This window comes from Glycine soja, chromosome 18 (assembly GCF_004193775.1).
Source record: "Glycine soja cultivar W05 chromosome 18, ASM419377v2, whole genome shotgun sequence".
In the NCBI taxonomy this organism is placed as follows: domain Eukaryota; kingdom Viridiplantae; phylum Streptophyta; class Magnoliopsida; order Fabales; family Fabaceae; genus Glycine; species Glycine soja.
Genome location: NC_041019.1, coordinates 17,345,883 through 17,365,979, shown reverse-complemented (window position 1 = coordinate 17,365,979; position 20,097 = coordinate 17,345,883). Strand labels below are relative to the sequence as shown.

The 20,097-nt window shown below is 31.9% G+C and overlaps 1 pseudogene; it reads left to right on the top strand.

Moving 5' to 3' along the window:
- The first annotated feature begins 8,178 nt into the window (after window positions 1-8,178).
- On the top strand, window positions 8,179-14,758 carry LOC114397026 (annotated as a pseudogene).
- The last annotated feature ends 5,339 nt before the right edge of the window (window positions 14,759-20,097 follow it).

The following is a 20,097-nucleotide window of genomic DNA, read 5'->3' as shown; positions in this document are numbered from 1 at the left end:
TTCGTACATCAATATTGAACTAATAACTATATTTGAAATAGATAAATAGAGTAGGATTTTAGCTATTGGTGAAGGTTAAGTTAGGATTGGAGGAGTCGCCAAGAAATTCTTAAGTTCTGTAAACATTTTTCCACACTCGTCATCCCAAACAAAGTCACTCTGTGATTTCTTCAACAGTCTGAAGAATGGTCTTGCCTTCTCCGCCATCTTGGGCAAGCATCGAGAGAGAAAGGGGCTAGCTTCCTTGTCAATTTTTTGACTTCATTCACATTTTCTAGACTCCTCATTGCTATGACAACTTCACATTATTTTGGATTTGCTTCTATTCCCCTGTAGGTTAACATAAAAGCTAAAAGCTTACCACCTTCAACCCCAAAAATGCATTTTTCAGGGTTCAACCTCATGTTGTGTTTTTTGAGCTGTATAAAGATCTCAACCAAGTCACGAGCGTGCTAATCAGGAGAAAGTGACTTCACGACCATATCGTCTACGTACACTTCTATATTCTTTTCGATCTATTCCTTGAAAACTTTATCCATGAGCCTTTGGCTTTGGCACATGGCACCTGCATTTTTAAGGCCGAAAGGCATTACCTTGTAACAAAAGTTGGCTTCATCGGTGATCAATGTTGTTTTTTTCTTAATCAGGTGGAAACATCTTGATTTGATTGAAGCCCGAGTAGACGTCTAGAAAACTAATTAATTTGGACCCATGTGCTTCATCAACCAATCTATTGATGTTGGGCAAAAGATAAACATCTTCGGGGTAGACTTTATTGAGGTCAGTCTAATCTACACACATCCTTCATTTCCTAGTTGATTTCTTCACCATGACTACATTTGCTAACCAAGTGGTATAGTCTACTTCATGAATGAAGTCAGCCTTCAACAATTTATCAGTTTATGCTTCCATAGCCTTTCTCCTCTCTTCAACAAGTTTGCATTTTCTTTGAGCTACAAGTTTCACATAAGAGAAAATTGCATGCTTGTGGAAAATGAAGTTGGGGTCAATGCTTGGCATCTCAGGTGCGTTCCAAGAAAACAGGTTGGTGTTGTTTAGGAGCACTTTCTCTACTTCTTTTCGCATTGCATCCTCCATTTTCTTGTCAATTTTGGTGCATTGATGTGACTTCCTGCCGATCTAGAAGGGCTCAATGTCTTCTATGGGTGCTGGTGATCGATTTTCGAAATTTGATTAGGGATCAAGATCCTCCAAGGTAGTGACAACAATGTTGATACTAGATATCAATGCCTTCTCTTTCTCTGCTTCTTTCTTTATGTTGTATGTCTCGATTTTGAAAAATTTTATATATCATTAATGAGCATCGACTAATCAACCTTGGCAGTGACAATTCCCCCTACGAATAAGGGGAACTTCATTGCTAAATGAGGTGTAGAAATAATGGCTCCTAACTTGTTTAAAGTAGGCTTACCAAGTAGGACATTATAAGGTATCTGATTCCACCAAAACATAAGGCACCGCCAATGATTGGGAAAGCTTTCCTGAGCCAAAAGTAGTCAATAAGTCTATTTTTCCTCTAGCATGAACTCATTTGCTTGCAAAACCTATTACAAGTTTCTCACGAGGTTGTATAAGATTGTGAGAAACATCTAATTTTTCAAAGATAGACCAATATAAAATGCTAGTAGAGCTTCCCTATTCAATTAGAGTTTTCCGAACTACCCAACCATTTATTACGATTGTAACCGCCATAGGGTCATCTTATGTTGGATCATTCCCTACGAAGTCTGCATCTATGAATGTGATTGGTGGTCTGCATCTACAAAGATGTCATTTTCTGGTAGAGTTTGTACAAACTCCACCAGCAAAACCACTAGTAATTGATCACACCTCGAATAACACCAAGGGGATTTTCTTGTTGTCTTTGCTCGCCTTCTCCCTCAAGATGTTGATTATTGTTGCCCCGACCTCCAATGTATCCACCTCTGAATTTGCCTCTGCAGCCACCTCTGACTCCTCTTTTATAACTACCACGATTACAAAATGATTTAAACATCCTCTTTAAACCAATTCTTCAATTTTATCCTTTATAATTATGCATTCTTTTGTACAATGACCATAGTTCTAATGATATTTGCATTGTTTGGTATGATTGGCCTGGCTATGAGAATTCGCCGATGGTGGTAGCACAAGTATTTTTGCATTGAATGCTTCCTTTAGGATACATGCTCGACTTTCAAGGAGAGGGGTATATGTTGCATACTTCGACTGCCTTGGCTACCTTTTGAAATCTTTCTCTTTGATAGGCTTTAGCCTTTCTTTGTGAGAATAAGGCTTCTTTGGCCGTTAGCTTTATCATTGGTTGACCTCTTCTTGCACAAACTGTCTATGAACGCTTTTGGCTTTAGTGTCGCTATCATGGCATGAAGGGCTACTCTAGGTTCGAGATCTTGGATTCTAATCACGATTTGTGAAAATCGGGCCATGAAATCGTGTAGTGACTTGTTTATATGCTTACTGTAGGTTGATCAGTGCTACCAATACTATGATGAGGTTGACATGTGACATATTGGGCACCAAAACATTCAGCAAGTGTGTCAAAAGAGTCGATCATTCGAGGGGGAAGTTGATGCAACCTTGTTAGTGCGGGTCCCTTCAAGGAACTTGGAAAGACCCTAAATGTAATGACATCACCTTTAGTGTATAAATTTACCTGGGCAATATATGCCTCCAAGTGTTCATCATTGTTTTTTGTTCCATCATATCGATCAATGTTCAAAGGCTTCCATCCTAGAGGAAGGGGAGCATCAAGGATTCTGTTGAAAAAAGGATGTCGTCTACGTAACTTGATCGATTGTCTCTTAGAACTATGATTGGATCGTCCAACCATTTTTGTATGACAATTGGTGTCATGTGAAGAGTGTTTTTCTTATGCTGCTACACTGTGGTTTGGAACCGTCTATTGCGTGTTCGCATGTGATTGTTGTAACTACACTTGGATGACCTCGTTTTCTTGGTACAGAGCTTGCATATCTACTTCTTGTTTTTGTCATAATGCAACCATTTCCTTTGCATTCTTCTTCTGTAGAGCCTCCAATTGCTATCTAAATCCTTGTGTTCCTGAACTTCCTTCCATGGTAGTTGACCTTAACATTGAACTCCTAGTCGCTACCATATACTTTTGTGATTGAAGGAAATTTCACTCTGGCCCCACTGTGAGTGCCAAACGTTCTCACCAGATTCTTCTTAGTCTGATCTGTGAGTAGACTTCTCCCATTATTTCTGAGCTCCTTCTCTAATGGCGGGGTGAGGTACCTAAAAAGGGACTCTGATGTTAAAGTCAATGTCTATTTAGAATGAGTATGGTGAATGGAATGTAACTTACCTATTCATACGTCGTTCATTGTCTTATAGGGATTGACAGTGACCAAGTTGGTAACTACCCATGATGTCCACTAAGACATTGTCTGGGTAGTGGTGATTAGTTGGTGGGTATTGACTACTCACAAGTCTCATATGGTACAAGTTTTAATTCTTAAAAAAAAACACAAAGTTATTTTAATAGGTTCATTACATGTTAATATGTTATACTTACTTGAAAATTCCACAGTTGTGCAAATATGTTAATATGTTAATATGTTAACATGAATTTAAGGATATAAAATATTAGGGGGGAAAACTAAATCTTTTGTACTTTCTATTCACATGTCATATTTTAATTTGAATACAAAGACAGATAAAATGAAAAATAATTTCCACCCATTTATGAAAATAATATAAAACAACATAGAAAAAAACTTAATACACAACTATATATTTTTTGGGGGCCATTTCAGTCATGACCATGGACTGTCTCACCTCTGAACTATGCCCAAGGCCGACCCTATGTTTGTTTCACGAAATGATATTATATTCCTATGAATCATATGACAAGGAATGTTATTCCTGAATATATTTAAAAAAGTGTTTGATTCTAGGATTATTTTTTAAAATTCAAGATAATTTAAATAAAATTTACATGTGTATTACAAAATCACTTCCCATATTTCCATGAGAATATCACATGCTCATCCCTCTTAATGGGAATAAAATCACGGAAAAACATACTCCCCCATTCCTAAATAATTGTTATCCTAGGTCGTTTTACATAGAACAAGAAAAAATAATAAATAGATGAAAGGGAGTGATAGTTTTACAAAATTAACCTTATATCATTATTAATTTATTTATAGATTTTGTTGTCCATCATTAATACTATAAGGGTTATAAATTGAAAAAGATAATTAATGTTACGTTAAAAAGCTAAAATAACAATTATTTTAGAATAAATTTTTTCTTACACGACAATTATAATGAGATATAAAAAATAGTAAAAGAGAAAGTAACCACATTCCTATGAATCAATAGTCCTTGAGAATAGTTTTTTAAAATTTGTATAACTATGAGAATGTTACATTCCTATGCTTACTTTCCCGGGAGTAGATTAATTTGTGAAACAAATGTCCCCTAAACAAATCTCTGATAAAATCTATAGATTAAAAAGGGATAGAGTAATGAATATGTAAGGATAAACTAATTTTTTTTTTCTCTATTAGTTGATCAACAGGTGAAGATGATCGGATACTATCATTGGAAAGCGTAATCAAAATAAAATAATAATAAAAATAATGTTACATTATCACTTAAAAATTAAAGTGAACAAAAATGACCAAAACGTCACGTGAATTTTTTTTAAGACGTTGATCTGTCTTCACAAAATTTAAGGAAGAAACTTATAAATGTTAACAATATATAAATGAAAAAAGTTCTCTTATCATATGGTAAATAGTTAATTGTTTCATCCCTCTGGTGCAAGTGTTATTATCTCAAATCAATTATATTTCTTTTTAAATTCCCAAATTTAAGAAGAGTGGATGGCTCTCCAGTGCAAGTATTGTCTTTAAAAGATAATCTTGATTGAAACAAAGTCAAGTAATTAATATAGATATATCTTTTTGCAAAAATTCCAATCTTATTCATCGTTAGAGGCTTATTCATTCCACTAAATCTAACTCAATTCAGTATCTCTATTCCTCTTTTATGTTTAGTAATATTAATTTTTTTTCCACTAAATCTAACTCCATTCTTTCCACTTTATATTTTTTAAAAATCAATTTTTTTCAATAATAATATCAATTTGAAACAAAAAATAATAATTTTTTTATAATTTTAATTTTTTATCAACTTTTTTTTAGTGACCAAATATTTTAAATAAAAATAAAAAATATATTAATTCATTAAAATAAATATTTTAAAATGAAAAAAATAATAAATAAGTAGAATTCCAAGCTTCATATAACTAAGAAAATAAATATGTCAATTTAGTGTTTGTAAGAATGTTAAAAAATAAGTAAAAGTTTTTATATTGAATAAAAGGATAAAAATAAGTTTCAAATAAATTAGTGAGAATAATATTGAGAAGAAAAAAAGAATAATAACCGATAAGTTAACTTATTTTTTATAAGTTATTAAAATAAACTAGTATAAAAAATATTTGGTCAAAGTTACTTAAGTTATAAACTCCTCAAAAACCTTACTAAACATATACAAATCCCTCTGTCCCAAAATAAATAATTATTGTCTCAAGTTGTTACATGGACAAAAAAATAATAAATAGACTAAAAAAAATTGTAATTTTATAACATTAATCTTGCATCATCATTAATTCATTTCTAGATTTTATAGTTTATTATTAATAAAGTGATATAAATGAAAAATATAATTAATATTACATTAAAAAAATTAAAACAACAATAATTTAGAGATAATTTTATTCTTGCATGCCAATAATAATGGGACAGAACCGAATAACTCAATTATTTATTAAGGGGAGTTATTATATATCTCAAATAATTAAGATGAGTTATTATTTCAAATCATATAACTCTCTTATTTATTAAGAGGAGTTATTATTAGAAATAAAAAGTCTAATAAAAAAAGAAAATTCAAACAGTGTGAAATTTTGAGAAAAAAAACGTAGGAGGTATCAATGCAATTTATTTCATTATTCCAACATTAAAATACGACACCGACCAATGTCTAATATAAAAATGTTTTTTATTATTTTCATTTAACATGTACAAAGCATTTTCTTATTAGATTACCAGAAAAAGTGAAAAAATCAGCTGCTGGGGCAACCCCATTGTAATTGACGAAAAGGGTTATGAATATAGCAACAAGGCGTTGGTATTATAAGACATTTTTGGATTCACCACACCCAAATACGGACGTTGATAAAGATACTAAAAAACTTTACTTTTACCTGAGCGTGTGAAACGACGTCAGATAAACGCCAAACGTACAACAGCCACAACCAGTGGAAACCCGGTCCACAAAACTCTGCACCATTTTTTTTCACACGCTAGGCCAATCACATCCCTCCACGTGGCATGTGCCTCACCTACGTGGACCCTCCCCTCTCCAACCTGTGGCACCAATTTTTTGCCTTCTTCAGCTGCCAACTTTCAACGACTATTGTGGTTGTTGTATGAGAATTCCTTGTTTTGGGTGATTCGATTGTTCTTTGATTGATCAATATGAGATCAAGCTTTGAACTTTATCAAGTTTTGCTTTCTTGGAAATGTCAGACACACATCACACACATGTTAAAAGAAATTAAAATAGGACTAAATAGTTTATAAAATGTTACAATTAGGTTTATTTTTAAATTTAATAGGCATGCATAGAAGTTTTTACACTTTTCACTATTCACTCTTTCTATTCGTTTTTAAGTGTTAATTTTTCCAAAAAAAGTAATGTTTCTTTTTATTTGTCATTTCTAAAGTTTGAAATAACATTACTTATTTTATTTTTTAAAGAGGTTTTTTCTTTATTAATTATACTCTTACTTGCTATCTAATTTAATCATAATTACAAATGAAAGGAATAGTAATAAAAATCATAATAATAATATGATTTTTAAAATAATTATTATAAAAATTTCATTATTCTAATATTTAAATAATCATTATAAAAATTAATAAACTTATATATGTAGTAATTTGTTATTGGAATGACTTTTTAAATAATCAATGGTACTCTTAAAAAAATAATCAATAGTATTATAGCTATTATGGAAACTTACTATGCAATTATATTAAATATTTGAAAGAAATTTTTTACCACTCATAATAATTTTACTGATTCAAATTATCTTCCATAAAAGATATCTATCCTTTATAAAAAAAATTATTATAAAACTATTCAACTACCCTTTTGTTGATCCAAATATTGGTTGTATGTGTTCATATTAAAAGTATGGGCCGACACATCCTTTGCTTCGATTTTTTATTACTCTACACTCTTTCTCATTATTAAAAGCACGAACCAACTGTTTTCTATTCCTACCCGGAGTATGGGAGTTTTTCTTATGAATTATGATAGTACAAAATATTTATCAGATTTATTAATGATTCACGGTAAATTTACTAGACATCATTATTGATGTAATTATTTAATATATTTATTATTATTTTTATTTGACGTTAAAATATTTATTATAAAAATTAATTAGTTTGTTATATATAATAAGTTGTGATTGAATAACAAAGAATATAATAAGAAAGTTAATTCTATTTTTCACGGGTCAATCTATTATTTTATTCTTACCTTTTAATAAAATTATTTTAGTTAAAATAATATTTTTCATAAATTATATAATTAATATATTTAATAATTAATTAATATTTTTTAAAATACGAAGGTTGCCTTAATTATAACAGGTACAAAAAAAAGAGAGTAGAACTTCTTTCTCCAACCTTAAAATTAAATTCGAGGTTGCTTGAAGGTCCGTTTCTTCTATTTTTTTTCTTTCTTTCTCCTTCCAATGTTGTTCTTGTTGTGTTTTGTTTAATCAACCTCTAATATGTTCTTGTCACAGTCACATTTTTCTACGTGACAGAGGTGTTGGAATGGTGGTGTGTGTGGTAGAAGGCTTAGTCAGGCTTGTAATATACAGTATTAGACTAATATTCTCTTTTCAATATCAAGGGATGTTTTGAAATTTAATTGTAAAATAAGCATTTGTTGTTGGATTAGTCCCTTTTCTTCACAGATAGTTCCTCTGAAGAAGTTTAAATTAAAATTTGTAAATGGGAACTGAGTTAATTAGTGGATATCTATTTCAATGAGCTAAAAAACTATTTTCAGAAATCCTTATTCCTCAAATGTTGTTAATTTATGGCAGCAGGATCTATTGAGGAGGCATGGTTTGATTCAGTTGCAGTATTTGACTCAGACTGTGATGATGACTACCAGAGTGTTATTGATGGTATTATTTTGGATATTTTAAAATTAATTTTAGATGTGTAACATGTGTTATTTTAATGCATTGTATATGATAAGATCACCTTTGCTAATATTGATATATGCTGATGTGATATCTCTGAATGGAACTGAAGCCAACCGTGGAGTTTCAACTGAACATGTGCACAAACCTGGGGAGCTATCAAAATGACATTCTGCACATATCTCTGAGAGTATTAGAAATTCAGATGCTGAGTTTTTAGATGTAGATGCCGCAAATTCTCATGGTAAACGCGACAGAAGAGTAAATGAAGCAAATGAACCTGTTTTTCTTGATGAATTTTCCTCAGTGGATGCAGGCTCGAAAAGGGATGATGGAGATTTGCACAACTGTGGGATTCTTCCATGCAATTGCTTGTCATGTCTTCCATCTACTGATCAGGGATCATTAAGTTCTAGTCCTCCTAATAGTACAAGGAAGAAGGAAAATAAATACGAAGAAGATGTACAGTCTTGAATTAAATAACAAAATAAGAGTAGCAAAATATATTTAATTGACAACACATGAATAATGCATTATGACATACAATAAGCACAAGGAAAAAAAATAAATTAGGGGAAGAAAGATATAGCCTGGGTTGAAGCGCGTAAATGCTATCCTTAGAGAGAAAACGCCTCCACTACACGGGTAAGAAATTCTGATTGCGCTCCTCTCCCAAGATACGACAACCCGTCGGTTCTGATCGTGTGCAGCGAAAGGATCCCCAAACCTTATGAACATCAATGCTCTTACTCTCAAGAAATAAATTATTTTATAAGAAAAGAAATAGAAAATTTTGGAAGAAAGGGATAAGACTGTAGCTCTGTCATGTTTTTAGAAAGGAGGAAAGAGAATATATAGGCATTTTACAACAATAAAATATGACCGTTGGAAATATGACCGTTGGAAAATCAACCTACAGTTGTCACAACAAACATAACAAACTAGTTGACTCATTAAAACAAAATCTTAAGAAAATCTAAAATAAATATTTTATTTTATAAAATAGAATTAATATATATTTATAAATTTTAAATTAAAAACACAAATATTTACCAACATTCCCCCACATAATTTAAAATTTTAAAATATATTTTCTGAAAGATAATTTGTATAAAAATATAAGAGAAAGAGCATGTGATATTGTATTTCGGTATAAGGAACCTTCCGGGTTTGAGCCTTATACCTAGTGTTTATGAACTTCCATCCGAGAAAAATGCAGTGACTTGATTGTCTTGAACTACATATTCTTTAACCGGACTTTAGTACACAACTCCTACAATATTGGCGTTCAATTAGGTTCTAATCAGTGGTAGCATGTTACACGGCCTTGCGCTTGTATCTTGTTTCGTGAGTGTCACTTAGAGATTAGCCCATATCTCACAGTGGCGACCCCATCACCACACTCACTAGGTGAATCCTCAAAGAGTGGGTTGTGACACCCACTCCTACAATAATTGTCATCGGATTCATTAAGAGGTATTTTTTTTTTACCAAAAATACACATATATAAATACCTCAACCTTAATATTGCCACAATTTATAATACACCTCGTCATAGGAATGAGAAACGGAACAACTCCGCCAAATTTCATTTTGGTGTACTTTAGTCAACAAACAATTTCGTTGTTACCCGTTGAACTTCATTCACGGGATCACCAATCACACGGAGACGGGTGTCCATTGTTGTAACTAAATAATGGGTTTTAATCTCATTCCCCTCGATGACTCAAATACTTGTTGACGCGTCAACCCTTTTGTAAGCAGATCCGTAATATTATTTTCTGACCTGACAAAGTCAAGAAAAATGACATAATGAGAAATCAAATTTCTTATAGACTTATGTCTCACTCTTAAGTGTCTTCTTTTTTCATTAAAATTTTGCTTGTCACTTTAGATATAACAATTTGACTATCACAATCCATTGGAATTGGAGGTATACGCTTATTTAACAATGACAAATCGCATAATACATTTTTAAGAAATTCAGCCTCATTAGTAGCAGTATTTAAAGCAATAATTTTTGCTTTCATGTGAAATAATAATTTGTCTAGTAGATTTTCATGATACTGCACAACCAGCTAAAAAGCAAAGACATAACCACTTGTCAATTTTATTTCATCAAAATCAGAACTTCAATTTTGTATCACTAAATCCCTCAATTACTTTCCAATCTACCAACTGCATATGCAATATCAGACAAGCCTAGAGAAGTTTGTCAAATGCAATAAAGAACCAATACTTTGAGAATATTTATGTGAAGAAAATCCTTTACTCAAATTTTTCTTTAACTTGATGGATGAGTCATAAGGAGTAGAAACATGTTTCACATCAAAATAATTAAACTTCTTTAATATATAGCTTTTCAACATAATAAGATCGGGTAGAAAAATCATACCATCATTTTTCTCTATAAGCTTAATACCCAAAATCACATCTACACAACCAAGGTCTTTCATATCAAAATTTCTAGACAAGAAAAACTTCACATCATTTATGAAATTCATTTACTACCAAATATCAATATGTTATCCAGATACAAACATAAAATGACATGTTCATTATTATTAAATTGTTTCACATTCACACATTTATCACTATCATTAATTTGAAAATCATACAAAAGAATAACTTAATCAAACTTTTGTGTCAATGCTTTGGAGCTTGTTTCAAACCATACAAAGATTTAACAATTTATTTTTCAAAAAAAATATTTTCAAAGAAAGTCACATCTCTAGACTCCATAATAGTACCATTAGAAATTTCAGATACTTCTGAATTAATAACTAAGAATCTATAAGTAGTATTATGTAAAAAATATCCAACAAAATATAATTAATATTTTTTTTCAATTTTCCTTTTCTTATTAATAGGGATATTAACCTTTACTAGACACCCCCACACTTTAAGATATTTCAGATTTGGTTCTCTTTTTCTCCGTAGCTTATAAAGATTTTTTTTATAAGGTACTCTATTAAGAATATGACATGCATAATATAAAGTTTCACCAAAATATTTATTTTATTGTTTTTGTGTTATATTTTCCCAGGCTTATCTTTTATCAATGAGTTATATATAAAGAAATAATCAGTCAACATGTAGCAACAAAATATTTGCAGTAATAATAATAACGTTAAACAATAGAAATTAAAAAAACCTAACAACAAATGTCTTGATTTTAAAGACTTGTGTTCACATGATCATTTGATCAAGTAAAAGATAACTTCCTTTAGTTTTTTTTTCCACACAAACTAATTCTAAAAACATTTTATCTTAAACAAAAATACAATTAACAAAGAAAATATTTTTCAACAATCTCATACTAATGTAAAACTTCAGGAAATACATAATATAATAAAAACATTTTTAATGGAACATCATGCATTGTGTTTTCATCCATTAATTTTTCATGCTTACTAGAAAGGAACTTAATCATATCCATTATAGATATTTTGATACAACATCATGCTACTGCAGAAAAGACTATGCAAGAAGAAAGTATAAAACATTTTTCTCTCTTAAGACTGTTGGAAAATAAAACAAAAATGAAGGAAAATAAATACGAAGAAGATGCACAGTCTTGAATTAAATAACAAAATAAGAGTAACAAAATATATTTAATTGACAACACATGAATAATGCATTATGACATACAATAAGCACAAGGAAAAAAAAAATAAATTAGGGGAAGAGAAAAATGTATAGGCATTTTACAACAACAAAATATGACCGTTGTAAATATGACCGTTAGAAAACCAACCTACAGTTGTCACAACAAACATAACAAACTAGTTGACTCATTAAAACAAAATCTTAAGAAAATCTAAAATAAATATTTTATTTTATAAAATAGAATTAATATATATTTATAAATTTTAAATTAAAAACACAAATATTTACCAACAGATGCCACAAATTCTCATGGTAAATGCGACAAAAGAGTAAATGAAGCAAATGAACCTGTTTTTCTTGATGAATTTTCCTCGGTGGATGCAGGCTCGAAAAGGGATGATGGAGATTTGCACAACTGTGGGATTCTTCCATGCAATTGCTTGTCATGTCTTCCATCTACTGATCAGGGATCATTAAGTTCTAGTCCTCCTAATAGTACAAGGAAGAAGGATCCTACGAAACATTCCTTTAAATGGAGTGGGAAGGCTACGCTATGTGAGTTCAAGTTATTGAAACAGAATTATTATCATTAATGATCATTGTTAATTTAATAGACCTGCCATCCACTTCAAGCATTGGGACTATATCATTTGATATATATTAAATTATTAGTTATGATTCTGCATTTTGCCATATATAATGTTAAGTTGGGACGTATATGTTTAAGCTTTTTTTTTATGAAAGAGTAGTTCTAAAATTAAAAAAGAAAATGTCTAAAAGCTTCTATGATATTTGGTTAGATTTTTGGAAAAGTAGTAGAATCCATAAAAGAATTTTTTAGCATATTCTTAATCAAAGCTGAACGTAGCATACATGATAATTTGAATAGATGAACATTACACTATTCTAAATTCTACTTTTTATGATTAGTTACGATTCCAAATGCACCCTTACCTTCTCAGAACAATGAATCTTATAGTGCAAAAGTGAGTGTATAATGGTTCTAATACTTCTTTTTCTTTTCTTTTTATGGTATCCAGTTTCCTCAAAGACAATTCTACAAAGACCACTCGCTGGTTCTCAGGTACCCTTATGTCCAACTGAGAAGAAAATGCTTGATTGTTGGTCACGCATTGACCCCTGCACTTTTAAAGTTCGAGGAGCAAATTATTTAAAGTAAGATTAAGATTCTGTGTATTTTGTTTCATGAATACACGATGTGTACACAGATATGCCTTAATAGTTTTTACATACATATCCATAAACAGAATTATGTTTGACTTCGCCTCTTTTTAATATATATATATGGCAGGGACAAGAAGAAAGAATTTGCTTCAAACCATGCTGGATATTACCCACTTGGTGTTGATGTATTCTTATGTCCACGGAAAATAGACCATATAGCTCGGTTTGTGGAACTTCCTGTGATGAGCTCTTCAGGGAAACTTCCAGCCATACTAGTAGTGAATGTTCAGGTACTCATTTTTTTATTCTAAAATATAGTTACCCTTTTACACTTCTTGCTGAGAATTGTTCTACCACTAACAGTGAGCTCCTAGCTACATTCTAATCCTTAGCCATCTATTACCTTTTCCTGACCATGGCAAATTGTCAACAAAAAAAGTCATAAAGCACTTCTATTCTAGGTTTTATATACAGATTTTCATGTAGAAAATTAAGAATTATGTTTTACACAGACATCCAATAAGAATTGAGCATTTTACTGTGTCATCCTATTCATTAATATGATGTGGCGATAAAGTGAATTCCCTATTGGATGTTTGTGTAAAAATGTTTTACATTAAAAATGTATGTAAATTAAACTTTTTAAATATGCTCTAATGTTTTGAGATTACGTATTCTTACAATCTTATTTTATGGATTTTCAGATTCCTATTTACCCTGCCACACTTTTCAAGGTGAAACAGATGGGGAAGGAATGAGTTTTGTGTTGTACTTTAAACTTTCGGAAAGTTACTCCAAGGATCTTCCACTGAATTTTCAAGAAAACATCAGAGTAAGATGGACCCTTAATGCAGTCAATTTATCAGTTAATATCACAATGTAAATTCTGTCAAAAGTGCGTAATGTTGATGACTTGGTTTGTGTTTCTGATGAAGTAACATCTGTTTCATGCCTTTCTACAGAGGTTGATGGATGATGAAGTTGAAAAGGTAAAGAGTTTTCGTGGAGATACAATTGTTCCCTTCAGAGAAAGGTTGAAAATTTTAGGCCGTGTCGTCAACCCTGAAGATCTTCATTTGAGTGCACCAGAAAGGAAGATAATGCAGACTTACAATGAGAAACCTCTTCTTTCGCGTCCCCAACATGAATTTTACTCAGTAAGTTTCTGTGCCTTTTTGTAATGGCTTCTTTCAATAGACCTACAACTAATGCTGAGAATGAGCAATGCTTAAAATATATAATGGTGCTCATATTTCCATTAACTCATATGAATGCACCACTTTTAAATCTCCAGTGAATGCTATCTGTTGTTTTTTTAATGATAAAATGGTCTTACCAAGCATTTAATCCTCAAAACGATCATTAATCCAATATAAAAGACTGTATCACTAGTTAGACTTAAAAGTGAACATAAAATTTGTATTTTCTATGGGCTCCTTTCACTGGTTTATTTGTTATGGTACATTTTGGCTGCTACTATTTGGTACTTATATCTTTGGCCTGCAATTCAGGGTGGTGTGATTTCATTTAAAAGAAGCATAATATCCACATGCAGTACTTCAATTCAGGGTGGTGTGATTTCAGGATGGCCTGCAAGTTTTATGTTGTATTACGCTAAACAGCATTGATTATATGAATTACCAGCTACTGGGGATAACTGAGGAACCCCTCTAATAATATTCTAGCAAAAGTATTTTTTATTTAATTTTATGATCAATAATGGTCATTTCAAGATGGGTTTCAGTCTTTTTTTGTTTTTGTTCTTGTCACAAATGATAGGAAATAAGCGCGTGATGATTGGAAAAGATGGCATAGTTTTGATAGTGGCCAGGCAAGGCTCAAGGAAAGGTCACTGGCACAATAATTCAAATTTGGACCACCTACACCTACTTAAATAACTAACAAGAGGGTCCATAGTCTCGATAAGCAACCAAATTTATTCTATCAAGGAAACTAAATCAATTTAAGGGGTTGATTATAATAAAGAAATGTCTTTTTTATTCGGGTGTGAGGACAGAGGTATTTCAGCAAGTAGCAACTACTATATTTTATAAGTTAATTATTTATACCAAGTTATGGCTAGACAGTTTTTGAAGGCAGCAGGTGGGAAAAAATGTTATTTTTCCTTAGTTAAAGGTAAACAACCCGAGCAAAATATCCAATGTTTGACTAAGTTTTCAGTTAGAGATTAGTTGAATCCATCTAATGACAGGGAATTTAAGGGTTTTAAATTTTTTAATTATCTATTCATGAAGTTGTTAGGAAATTTTAGGATACTTTTTATACTTGACTTCTAAGCATTTAAGCATAACATTTCTTCCCATATTTTTGGTAATAAAATACACTAATCAATATTCCGGGAATCTGGGATCCTAAATTGTATGTTCAATGCTACTTAACGTACAGAAAATCCAATAGTTGCCTCAAATTTCTATTTTTGAAAGGAAAAATGAAGAATGAATTGAAATATGAGATCTATCTATCTATCTATTCTTTTCTAAGTGAAATATGTGAATTGAAATAAGTTATCTGGTTTTGCACCAAGCGAAAATCAAATGTTTCTGAATTCTGGCAAGAATAATAGTCTTAACAATTCTCAAACTTTACAAGGACTGAGGGGCTTTCCACATAACCCTTTATTTCCAGAATATGAGCTCTCAGGAAAGTCAATAAAAGGTTTGCCCTCTGAAATTTCCCCTTCAAGAAGATTGTTAGATAAGTTTAACTCCTTCAGCTTTAACAACTTGAGAAATCCATTTGGAATTTCGCCAAGTGAAGTGATTTTCCTGCAGCTTCAATCTCTCCAATGAGGTTAAATTTGCCAGCATCTCTGGTATGTTGGAACCTAATTCATTGAAGCTCAAATCCAGAAACTGAATTCAGTTTTCCAATTGAATTTGGTAACCTACCTTTCAGAAGGTTATGAGACAAATTCAGAAACTGAATACCACATTGCCCTCCACCAATTACCTTAATTCCACTAAAGAAGTTGTTTTCAGAAAGATCAACAAATTTTAGTGATCCCCCCCAAAACTTCTTGTTGTATGTCAAATACTGGAGCTATGGAGCCTGTTAGCCTATTTGAGTGAAGATCAAGGACAACTAAATCATGCAAATTTTAAAAGAATCAGGGATGTTTGAATAAGGAGAGTTCTTTTATTTGTTTCTTTCTTGCCAAACTAACCCAATCTTAGTTGATTTTTTTTTTACCATTTCTTGGTGAAGGATCTGAAGACAAGGGTTCCGCTTCTAAGAGGATAGCTTAACAATGGCCTCTACCACATGCCCCACCCATCATCCAAACCCAAAGCACTTATCACAACCAACCACCTTCCATGGCATCATTTTTTAGGGCATCCATCTTATTGTATCATAAGACATCTCCTTTCCCTTCATGAAATAAAAAGCAATTCTCCATCTTGTAATTCGTGAGGTAGTGTCAAAAGTCACAAGCTACATTTTTCTACATCCTGTATCAAAAGTGTTAGGTCAAAAGACATTTATGTCTTAAGACGAATCATGACCCTTAATTATTTTGATTAGATGTAAACAAATATAAAGGTTAAAAGCTATGTCTTATGCGATTTCAAAACATGTTTCACGAAGTTTGCATCTGATGTTTCAAATGATAGCAAGATGGAATCATGATTTGATATGACATTAAAGTTGGCATTTAAGACTTCATTTAGTACTATGTGTCTAAGATCTGTTTTGCAGAGACATTCTCTTAGGATGTGATGAATCCTATAAATAATAAACGAAGTCAAGCTTTGAAATTCCTCAATTCCCATTAAAAGAAGAGCTCTACTACACAGACCTACTCTAACACAAAAGGAAGTGATTTCTTGTTAAAGTGTTCAACACGCTAGAGATGAAGAGTGGTTTGTCAGCACGAAGAAGTACGTGCATTTAATGCCCCAACGATCATTTTCTTCAAGCGCAAGCTTAAACAGAGGAAATATGTTTGTTTAGAGACAAATGAATATCAGAAGCTTTAAAGACATGAAGTATGATTCAAAGCGCTCATTATTTCATTCTTTGGGTAAAAAGCTCTATGTGCCTACAATGGCAGATGATGAAGAACCTATGGTTTTCAGTTATCCTTAATTTTAAATTAACAATTTCTTTCATATTTATATATTATTTGATTATTATCATCATTTTACCTAATTATTGAGTTTGTGTTCAATTACAAGAAATTCTTGAACAAGTAATTCACTACATACTTGAACACACCCATGATATGAGATTTTAGTGATGTTGCCTGATGGCACTATTGAAAGATGGACTCTCGTTTGGATTATTAATGAACAAATACATTGTCACATTGGTCAAGAATGGCACGATTTTTTTGCGATTTTATCCAATTACAGTTGGTGATCATGTTAAATTCTTTATGCTTAAAGAAGATATTATAGGCATTGAGGTTAACGAATACAATGTATGAAAAAGTACTAAGTATGCATTCCCATTTGACATTTGTTATCCAATGTACACATTTATGCATTTAAAGTTTTCACATTTAAATTGGATGGTTATTTACTGCTACTTAATTGCTGGTAGATTTGGATTTACGTACAACTATTAATCGTATTGTTGCATCAAATGTTTTTTAAAGGAGATTATTTTTGTCAACAAAAAATAACTGAGTCTCCTTAAGGAGAACTGTTTTTTAAATAATATAATTGCAAATGTAAGTACAGTGTTTGCTCATCTAGAATTGCGACTTGTCAACATCTCTGACCATTTTCATTAATATCATGTCTGACTACTTTCAATTATTTTACAGTTATTTTCATGGTAGCCTTGTCATTTCAAAATTGTACAACCTGGTAACATTCAATACTATGAAATTATAATTGCGAACGTCAAATTTCCATGAGTGAGAGTCAGTAAAATCGTAAGAATTGAACACAATTTTAAACTTTAAAATGCACTCTTTTCGGGCCCAACTAAAATAATTGTGTATAACATTGCTTTTACATTATCTTTATAAAATTAGTATGGCCTAAAAATGAAAAGTTGGAAACAATTTAGTGTGATTTTTAAGTCAGCAAAAATATGGGAATTCACAATTAAGGCTGAAATTTTTTCAAAATGAATAACAAATAAATATTGGGCCAGATAAAGCCCAAAGCACGCACACATCTCACATGTGAAATAATGGCCCAACAAAATGCCCATAAATCTATCAAAAGTGTTGCTAGATGCACCCAACATTATTGCTGGTGCACCCAGCAAAGCTATTAAATGCCAAAATTACCCCTGCTTGTTTTTCTTCTTACGGATCAAAGTGATCCGTACGTTGATCCGTAAGACACTTACGGATCAACTTGATCCATAAGTGTTTTACGGATCAACGTACGGATCACCTTGATCCGTAAAGAGACTTCCGGATCAAGGTGATCCGTACTTGATCCGTAAGAAGAAAAATAATTTATTAATTAGTTTGTTATATATAGAAATCTATTTTTTTTTAATTGAGATTCTTGTAATTGAAAACGATTATGCAATACATGAATTCAAACAGTACATTAACTTCAACATAGTCGAACGAAATTAAATTTCCATCAAATACTACAACTAACTAACTCATGCTAATTTTGCGATAAGGACAACTCGTCTTCCATTTGCGGTAAAGGTTTACTGAAAACAGCTAAAATTTCTATTGGCCCAATCTTTTTCCAGTAGTTAGACTCAATGAGCACCTTCATCTCATCCTCGTTGGTTTTGAGTTCAATTATTTCAAATTTTATAACTTTTTCTGAATACTCTTGGTGACTTGGTTTCCGAAAAAACAATCGCGTTACCATTTGTGTTTCATCAACACCATAAGGGGGAATCCCACGAGGCGCAACTTGTTAGATCAAATCCTTCAGTTCATCCATGGTACATCCGGTGGGAATGTCAAAGTTTTTGGGATTTTTTCTTGTGAATGAGTAACCAACAAACTCATTTTGGCGTGACATGTTCCACCTCCCATTGTAATATAGCAGGGCATCATGAGTAGGGGTCATAGTAGTTTCAAGTAAGTTTAAAATACCATCTGGGGTTCTAGCAATGCTACATAATAACTCAATCGGACCAACAAACGAAAATTCATGATTACACATTAACATTGTGTTAACATCAGCATCATCTTTCAGTTGCATTCATTGTAACCGAAATTGATTACCTGCATACGTGAAAGGCTGCCGATAGTAAATTTCATCCAAAAATTGCTTGTCAGTTAGCTTAAGGATATTGTGTATTCTAGTTTTTAACGTTTGAAAATCACACCCGTTAGGTACTCGAATGGGAAGTGGAGTGGAAGCTTGGAAGGAAACACCACTGTCGTTGTGAACAATGGATCCATTTGGAAAAATAAAACCTGATGTGGAGTTCATAACTGTCTGACTGCTTGTCTCTCCCAAGAATGCCATAGTTTTTTGTAAGACTTGGGTTGATACTGAAACTTGTGCTTTCTTACAAGGTTAGGTTGTGCCATATATATAGATGAGTTTTAATATTAGTGCTGCATTTTTTAAAGATTGAAAATACGCATGCACATGCTTTCTGTATGTGTTGTCAACTACACGAATGACATGACATGCTTTAGTTTGCATCAGATCTGCATGTGTAGTCATGTTGTGCAGGGTCCTTTCATGCCCTTTATGTTAATGCAGACAACAATTTATCATACACGGTTTTCCACAATGTGTAGTCAAGTCAGACAACGATATATCATACATGCTTTTTTAGAATTAAGTAATAATTTTGTTGTGGACGTAACAAATAAATTACATGTTCAAAACGATCAGGCATTTATAAATTACATGTTCAATCATCATTTATGTCAACATAGTCTCTCTTGAACATCACGAAGCTCTTGTAATGTTGCATTCTACTAATATATGGATTTGGCCATGACTTCGCCTGCGGATGACAATTGCTAGACCATAGCAATGATACAGGCGGTAAGGGACAACGTTCTTTTAAATAAACCTGTTGTGTATGCAAAAAAAATGTTAACTCAA